Source organism: Hesperophylax consimilis, unplaced genomic scaffold (genome assembly GCF_061612785.1).
Source record: "Hesperophylax consimilis isolate HC1 unplaced genomic scaffold, BYU_Hcon_1.0 scaffold_32, whole genome shotgun sequence".
NCBI classification, from domain to species: Eukaryota; Metazoa; Arthropoda; class Insecta; order Trichoptera; family Limnephilidae; genus Hesperophylax; species Hesperophylax consimilis.
The window spans coordinates 1,768,272-1,777,679 of record NW_028301262.1 but is presented as its reverse complement, the minus strand read 5'-3'; the positions used below and the strand labels follow the sequence as shown (position 1 = coordinate 1,777,679).

General features: G+C 34.6%; 1 long non-coding RNA gene across 1 annotated transcript; it reads left to right on the top strand.

Annotated features, from left to right (window-relative positions):
• Positions 1 to 290: 290 nt before the first annotated feature.
• Positions 291 to 2,337, top strand: LOC149409276 (uncharacterized). The gene is made up of 3 exons (XR_016305217.1): positions 291 to 504; positions 1,781 to 1,930; positions 2,064 to 2,337. It is a non-coding gene; the product is annotated as an uncharacterized LOC149409276 (long non-coding RNA).
• Positions 2,338 to 9,408: the final 7,071 nt, after the last annotated feature.

The window sequence follows — 9,408 nt, the reverse complement described above, 5'->3', positions numbered from 1 at the left end:
GTTAAAATCTTGACCAAACCAATTCTATAGAAGGTCGAGTTGTCAATCTTTATGAATTAATGCATTTGTGCAACGACCCGTGATCTCTGTTTTACTTCAGCTTATTGTATTGTATTTAATATTATTAAATTTTGTTTGCTTGGAATATTCTGTCAAAACAATGATATTTGAAATAAGGGATACATTTTGTGACTATCTTGACCTTGAAGTTGACACTTCATATCTGTTGATCTAATCGATAATTTAAATGCTTTCGTGTGCTCGTAGGAATACGTTACAACTTTGTTTGTTTCAGGTATATATATTTGTTTCGGCGTTAACCAATTACCAAACCCTGCGACAGCGGTGCCATGGATCTAGTAAATCCAGAAACTGTTTTCATCAAAACGGAACCAGGGCCCCAGGAAGAAGGCGGAGGTGAAATGCCGTACACGTATATGGATTTCGACCTCCCAGATGTAAAGAAGGAATGTTTGCGATATGCGGAGAGTTCTCAGACAGCCAGTGAGTTGCATTGCTTATGTTAAATAAATTGTATTAGACCGGTCGGTGGCTGAGTTGACATCGCGCTTGGGTCCCACCCAGGCGTAGTGTGTTCAATTCCTCGGCTGACTAAGTCTTCCCTCACAACACAAGCAATTTTATCCGCTTACTGTGGTGGTAGTTGGAGATTTTCAAATGTTCTCAGGTTATTCGTAACCCGGGAATGTTTGTTTCTTAAATAAAAAAAATTAAAATACAAGTCCATTTTGGATTGCCATGGCGACAGAACATTATATGTTTGTTAACGTTTTCCTCTTTAGTGGCAGTTATTTTAGTTTTTACCAGATTTTTTTTTATCTTTGCAGGAAACAGCCAAAGTTTTGTGTGTTACGTATAGTTTTTATTATTTTATGTTTTAAAATTTTGGTAATATTGTCTTTTTGGTTCTTTAATCCATTTTGTAATTTTGTGTCTGAATTTATTTTTGTTTTCCTCAATTTTATTTTCAAGTGGTAGACTGTTGAAAGCTTTTATAGCATGGTATTGATAGTGTATTTGTCCAAAACTTGTATTTACCGTCAGAGTTTTTATGTTTTCTTTGTACGCTTGTCTAACTGGTCTGTTAGTGATATTTTTTGCATGTTGAAATTTGTTTTTTTGGTCAAAAATGTAGTTAAGTAGTGTTTTAACGTATAATTGGCGTATATCTAGTACGTCACAACTGTTGAATATTTGGTCTGTACCAGTCAGTCTATGTTTTTTTAATATTACCTTTCAGATCGGTTTCTGTGCGATTTCTAATGAATCGATAGCCGAGTTTGTTGCTCTTCCCCAAGCATTTATTCCATATTTTATAAATGATTGGCAAATTGCCAAGAATATTATTTTCAATTATTTTATTTTATATAAATTTCTTATGTCTAGGAAAATATGTATTGTTTTGAGGAGTTTATTTGTGATTTGTTTGATGTGACCATACGCTACGATCACATAAGCCGCCAAGGCTTACAATAAGTGCTCGATTCCTCAAGTTTCCACCTCATCCTCATTCGTTAAAAATACATATTATCATTTCATTGATTTAAAAACAACAACTTCATACTGAAGGTACTCAAGAGCAAATGCTTATTCCTTCTGAAGCGGACATTCGGGGTCGTTCTTATTGATATTCTTAAAATAACCTTGAACTCTCTCCACTTATTTCTCACTTCTGCAGTGATTTATTTTATTGTTTCTATTTTAAGCTTTTTTTTTAAATGAGTTTAATATCGATGATCAATGTACGTTCATGTTATAGCTTGCATTAATGTGGAGACTATTACCGTCAAGGAGGAACTCGGACGCCGAGAAGATAATGATGGGGGATTCTCTTGTATGGAAATTGACATAGACCTGCCGGATGTTAAAAAGGAATGCTCAGAACGCTTTCAAAGAATTGTCCAATCCGGTAAAATCACTTTTTTTCTGAAATTTAACAATTCTGCCATCGTTGTTATCAATTTCTGTGCTTTCTTACGCCAAGTGTAGATACTAAGTCGTATTATGCCTTTATAATCGAATTACTTTCTTTTTTTCTACAGATCAGAAGACGCATCCTGTGGAGAAACAATTATTTTGTTCTCATTGTAACTATTCCAATTCTCATAAGTCGAATTTCAAAAGGCACTTACGCATCCATATTGGAAAAAAACATTTGTCATGTTCGGTGTGCAACAATTTATATTCTCGAAAGGGCAATCTGATGAGACACATGCTGAATCACAGCGGAGAAAAACCTTTTTCATGTTATGAGTGCAATTATTCATGTTCTCAAAGTGGCCAACTGAAGAGCTACATGTTGACTCACAGTGGAGAAAAACCTTTTTCATGTTCTGAGTGCAGTTATTCATGTTCTCGAAGGGGCGATCTTATGAGGCACATGCTGACTCACAGTGGAGAAAAACCTTTTTCATGTTCCGAGTGCAACTATTTTATTTCTCGAAAGTGCGATCTAAAGAGGCACATGCTGACTCACAGTGGAGAAAAACCTTTTTCATGTTTCAAGTGCAATTATTCATGTTCTCAAAGTGGCCAACTGAAGAGCCACATGCTGACTCACAGTGGAGAAAAACCCTTTTCATGTTCTGAGTGCAATTATTCATGTTATCAAAGTGGCCAACTGAAGAGCCACATGCTGACTCACAGTGGAGAAAAACCTTTTTCGTGTTCCGAGTGCCACTATTCATTTTCTCGGAAGGGCGATCTTATGAAGCACATGCTGATTCACAGTGGAGAAAAACCTTTTTCATGTTTCAAGTGCAATTATTCATGTTCTCAAAGTGGCCAACTGAAGAGCCACATGCTGACTCACAGTGGAGAAAAACCCTTTTCATGTTCTGAGTGCAATTATTCATGTTATCAAAGTGGCCAACTGAAGAGCCACATGCTGACTCACAGTGGAGAAAAACCTTTTTCGTGTTCCGAGTGCCACTATTCATTTTCTCGGAAGGGCTATCTAAAGATGCACTTGCTGACTCACAGTGGAGAAAAGCCTTTTTCATGTTATGAGTGCAATTATTCATGTTCTCAAAGTGGCCAACTGAAGAGCCACATGCTGACTCACAGCGGAGAAAAACCTTTTTCATGTTATGTGTGCAATTATTCATGTTCTCTAAGTGGCCAACTGAAGAGCCACATGCTGACTCACAGTGGAGAAAAACCTTTTTCATGTTCTGAGTGCAATTATTCATGTTCTCGAAGGGGCGATCTTATGAAGCACATGCTGATTCACAGTGGAGAAAAACCTTTTTCATGTTCTGAGTGCAATTATTCATGTTATCGAAGGAGCGATCTTATGAGGCACATGCTGACTCACAGTGGAGAAAAAGCTTTTTCATGTTCCGAGTGCAACTATTTTTTTTCTCGAAAGGGCGATCTAAAGAGGCACATGCTGATTCACAGTGGAGAAAAACCTTTTTCATGTTCTGAGTGCAATTATTCATGTTCTCGAAGGGGCGATCTTATGAAGCACCTGCTGACTCACAGTGGAGAAAAAGCTTTTTCATGTTCTGAGTGCAACTATTCATTTTCTCTAAAGGGCAATCTGAAGAGCCACTTGCTGACTCACAGTTGAGAAAAACCTTTTTCATGTTCCGAGTGCAATTATTCATGTTCTCAAAATGGCCATCTGAAGAGCCACATGCTAACTCACATTGGAGAAAAACCTTTTTCATGTTGTAAGTGCAACTATTCATTTTGTCGAATGGTCTCTCTGACGAGACACAATCTTAAACACCATGGAGTAAAACGAACTACACACGAAATAATTTACAATCGTTAGTAAAGCTAAGGTTAAGAAGCTTAATTTTATTCAATATTTTTTGGAAGCAGCTCCGCAACTCACACAGCTCGTGCATCTGAGAACGTTAAAAGTGCATCTCAATTTTGAAGAAAAGGTGAGAATACGGCCAACAAGAACGAAACTTTTTATGTGGTGAGTAACGATAATGCCGGCTTATTGGCCGTGTCTTAGTCAAATTAAACTAAACGACTGACATTTCGCAAAAAAGATACTCAATATCCAGGCCAGCTATCCTGGTTTAATAGCCAGAAATGATAAAACTCTACTACATCGCAATCAATTAGCTGACTCTCGCAGTGAACTCGAGCCGGGGATGTTTTTTTTATTTTTTTTATAGTGAATACCTCACAAGAGTCCCAACTGCTCCCGTCTGGAGCCAGTGAGACTATGGCATCCCCAATTGGGGGATGTTGTGAGGCTGAAGGTAAGTGGGGAAGGGAAAGAGGAAGGTGGGGAAGTACCTGGCTATTCAGGTCTAGTCACTTAACACGGCTAAAGCCATTTGGAGCAACGTTTCAATTCTGAATGGTGGTCTTACACCAGGGCGATACTGGTAGTATCTTCCACTCTGGAACGTGCCGAAAATATACTATATATTATTTTAATTAATTAATTGCACGATGAAACTGATCTCTCAAACAAATATATTTATTCATCATCAAAGTTTCGCTTAACGAGAGCGGATGCGCTGTAACCGAAGGTACATAAAACTGAAACATACCCATTATTCTCACTAAATATTGTATTTATATTCGTTTTTTAAGACATCTTCTGAAAGTAAAGCAAAATGGGTGAATTGTTATCAACATAACAGCGATATAACTAAATATGTTATAACTTATAAGTGCACATTTTTGTTATTTGTTTTTGGGGTGTTATGCCGTGTTGCGCTAACTCTTTCTTTAGCCTACGTTTCGGACAACATTGCAGTGTCCATCATCAGGGCAGTTGTGTTATTTTTAAATAACACATAACAAATAACAAAAATACTTTTGGCCGTGAAAATCTTATATCATATATCAAAAACACTGACGTTATTATATAACACACTAGTCTTAAGTGTACTTGAATCAAACTCGATCATCTGGGCTCCACATGAATTAACATACACTTTACGTATTGAAAGAGTCCATAAAAATTTTTTAAGGTTTTTATTCTCGCGGCTCTATGGACGTTACCCTTGGCTTTACCCATCGATTTATATATTAGGCATGACCAATTACCACTCCCTAGAGACACGTAGAGGTATTGCTTTGCTTAAATATTTTTTCCAACTAATAAACGGTCACTTATCTAATAATGAGATACTGGCCCAATTAAATTTTTTTGTACCAGAGTCTCACTCTCTTCTATATAGTAGAGCAAGCCGCACTAATTTATTAATAAACTCACCTGTGGGGAGAGCTACGTGCTTTTTGAATGCGGTAGATAAGAAATTAGATTTATTTTTTGTGTCCTATAGCGCATTTACGAGATTTTTGGCATTGCATATACACTGCATAAATGGTACAATTATAACGTCTTAGGCTTTATTACCTGTAATTGTTATAAATAAATATACAAATTATATATATAAATAAATAAATAAGTGCACATATTTCAACTCGATTATATAAACATTATAAAAAACACTTAAAATAGAAGTAGGTCGAGTGGCCCAGTTGTAGCATTGTGAACCATGTCATTTTACTTACTTCATTATTAATTATCTTTTTCTTAATAAATATAAATTTAATTTGTTTTTTTACATTTTTTTTTTAATAATCATATTTCCTCAAATCATTATCGATTACAAACACTACATATTCTTCATCTTGGGGCTCACCACTCTTTTAAACACAAGCACTTGCTTCTATAGAAGAAAAACATTTAAAAAGTGAAAAGCTGTGAAAAGTAAGTTGACGAATTATTTTAGTTAACATTTTATTAACTTCTTCTAACACAGCAAACTTATTTTGTGGCACCATTTTAATTGAAATTAATAAAATACTTCGTTTTTACCACTTTTATTTTTTATTACCAACATGTTTAATGAGCAACGCTCACTTCTTTATAAAGAAGTGTTGCCCATGAAACATGTTGGCAATAAACAATAAAAGTGGTAAAAACGAAGTATTTTATTAATTTCAATTATATTAACTGTTTAAAGTTTATTGTTTTCAGTATTGCCAACTTTAACTTTTTGGTAAAAAAATTCATTAAGTACTTTATCTACTAACAATATTACTATCACAAAATCCTTGTTTTGGAATTCAACTAAACAGTGCCTGTAATTTCCGTACTAAAAAATATAAATCTTATATTCTTGATATTAACTCTAAGTGTCAGAAATTTTCTACTGTTTTTATAAAGGCCACTGAACTGTATATTGTTGTTATTGCTTTGAACAACTGTCAAAATCCTTCTCTATTTGTACCTACAGCAGAAATTTATGGCACAAATTATTTTAATAGTATTCAACTCAACTACATGATCACTCATAAAAACAATATTATTGCAATTGCTGTCAACAGTGAAAAACATTATTTTTTGTTCCTTTTAAAATCTATTGATTTTAGTTTTGCCAAAATTTACTTTTTTAATTTAATTTTTAATTTACTAGTTAGATTGTATTATAAAAACTATAATATATCTTCAGTACTTTGTATAATTTTCTGTATATTAATTCCCAGTAATTTACATATAAATTTATTTCCATTTACGAAAAACTCTTATACTTTACTAGAAATTATAATATCGTTGAAATTCTTCAAAACCTTAAATGTGATTAAATAAAACGTTTCACAACCGTTTAAAAACTATATACAGTACGATTACAAATATCAGAATATTTTAAAAATATATTCCTTCGCTTCACTGAACAAAATTGCATCAAACGCTCATATATTATTAACCTTTAACTATGGACGTCGGGTCTCAGAGGCCCAACCCCTTCTTCAATTTTTCGGAATAAACACCTTCCCCGCGCGTGCCATCCCCGCGCGTCTCAGTAGCTTCAGTTTTAGTCAGGGGCGTATAACTCTCGCATAACCTTGTAACCCTGATGGGAGGAGTTATCCTCAACCCAAATTCTTATAGACAAAGCTGTTGTGGCTGAAAGCTCAGATCTCATTGGCTCAGAGCAAAAATTGTATCTTGATCTCTCGCTCTCTACCGTAGCGACTCGTGTAACAGAAAGAGAAGCTAAGCATGTGTTATGCTCCGATAAAAAAATAACGGTAATTTCCAAGACGTCATTTCGCAGATTGAAGTAAGTTGAAGGTTTTAGCGTAAATATTTTGAATTTTCTTTCACCCATCTAAAAATAATGTTGCGTGCTAGAATTCTTCAAGGTGATAAATTAATGCCGTGTTGTGTTAAAGATTGCTCAAATGGATTCGATAATCCAGTGCTAGGAAGAAGCAGCAAGAAATACGTTTGTTTGTGTGTGCCATTTCGCGATTGAAATCAAAAATACGATACTTTTGGGATTAAAAAATAATGCGTTGCCAACGCTTAATTTTCCAATCATCATAAAATATCCGGTCTATCTCCACCAATTGAAAGAAGAACCCGATCACGTTGTTAAATACAGGTACTAACCTCTCGTTCTTTGATACAATGTTCATGATTCCTGAATGTACTTCATTGGCTAATAATTTGATTAATTTTTCAGACCTATCCGTATTCTGACGCGATCTTATACCACGTATTAGGAGACTAAAATTGCTAAACAAAGCCACGATTACATCAAACAAGTTCATTTAAACCTCTCCAGAATTACATCATGTAAGTACCAGTATTTTCAATGATGTTTGCTGACGACAAAGCTGTGAAAATTATATGAAACCCTTGCAGGAGAACTTGAATAACTTCTAGTGCTATTTTGTGTATATATTCTTGTATTTTTGTGCAAGGTCAAATTAAATCCAAGTTGTTGCAGTAAGACAGAAATCCTGGGTTCGATTCCTAGTTGAGACCGTTACTTTTTATTTTTTTATGTCTTGTTCTGTTTCATGTTTTGTTTAGATATATTAGTATTATCTTCTACTTCAATAATAAATCAATGCTCAATACATCGGTTGTACTGACCCTGTTTTGTATTACTGTCCATTGTCTTTTTGAAAATAAAAAATATTTTGATTTGTGCATAGCTGTGGGTTTTTTTTTTATTTTCCTTTTCCTGCATTCCAGTATTTTTTATTATATAATTTTTTTGGGCTAGTGAATGAACGATGTTAGCTGGGTGCAGGTATATTGCCTATGTTTGCTCTTTTTTTTAATGACCTTGAGATTTCTTTATGGTCCACCATATATTTACCTGTCTGGACCAAACGACCGTTTTATCTGTGGTCGTCTGTGGTTAAGGGGGTGACAAAATGGCGCCATACAAAAAGCCCGAAGATATCGATCTAGAGAGTGGTTTATTTATGGTTTTAGTTGTGTTATGACCAAGGAGGCAGAAGGTCGCGTCATCCGGCACTTATTACGTGAGTAATAATCATTTAAAGTCTGATCAGGGCCTGGGAGCCCGTTGACTATAATTTCCATACAAATATACTCGGCCCTATGTGACCCGTCTACTATAATTTTCTTACATTTTAGTATTACAAACTTTTTTAATTTGTTCTAGATTTAAGTGGAGTAAATGTTTACGTCTTGTTCAATCAGGAACAGGAAAAGAAAATAGAAAGAGGTGATTTTTTGAAAACTTTAGCGCGGTCTCTAGTCCTGCCACATGCTCAAAGACGAGTTTTATGCACAAAGTTGCCTAGAGAATTGAGGTTGACAATTACTCGAATATTAGGTGCAGATGTGCCCCCAGCGGCAATACAGGCTGAAGAAGTTGGTCCTTAAAATCGTAAAAGATGTAGATTTTGCCCATCAAGCTCTCTAGAAAGACAACCCATGCCTGTATTAACTGCAAGAAGCCAGGTTGTCTTCAGTGTTCCAAGCCTCTATGTTCTGAGTGCCAGTAATTTTACACAAGTTTGATCCTTGTGAGAATTTTTATTTTATTTCTTTCAGAAGTTTTTTTTATGACTTTTTGTTACTGTTTCTTTTACTAGCTAGGAAAAATTATTGGTTTTGATTTTTGTAATACCTACTATAATTAAGGAGCCTTAATATGATCTCAAGTCAATTAAGACTGAAAACTGACTAGGTTTGTTAAATTTGGAGATAATTATTAAAATATGAATAAAAGTTGATTATTTTTATTATTCGATCTTTTATTTATAAATACTTTATACATATAAACTCCTTGCTAAAGTCAGATTGGTCCAGGTTTGAAAATTATAAGAATTTTATGAAGGGGTCTGTGTGACCCGACGTCCATGGGAGTGTGATTTTTTTTCACGTCCATAGTTAAAGGTTAAATTTAATCCTTTTGCTAAAACTAGAAATGGATGACTACATTATTCAACATCTGGAAAAAAAAATTACGTAAAAAAATAATTTGTGACAAACTCAAATGACTGTAACACAATACTTCAAATGACTCCAGATTCCTTTACCATATTGCATCTAAACATACGATCTATAAAGAAAAATTTTGATCATTTTCTAGTAAACCTAAATGTATTACATAAATATCCTGACATAAT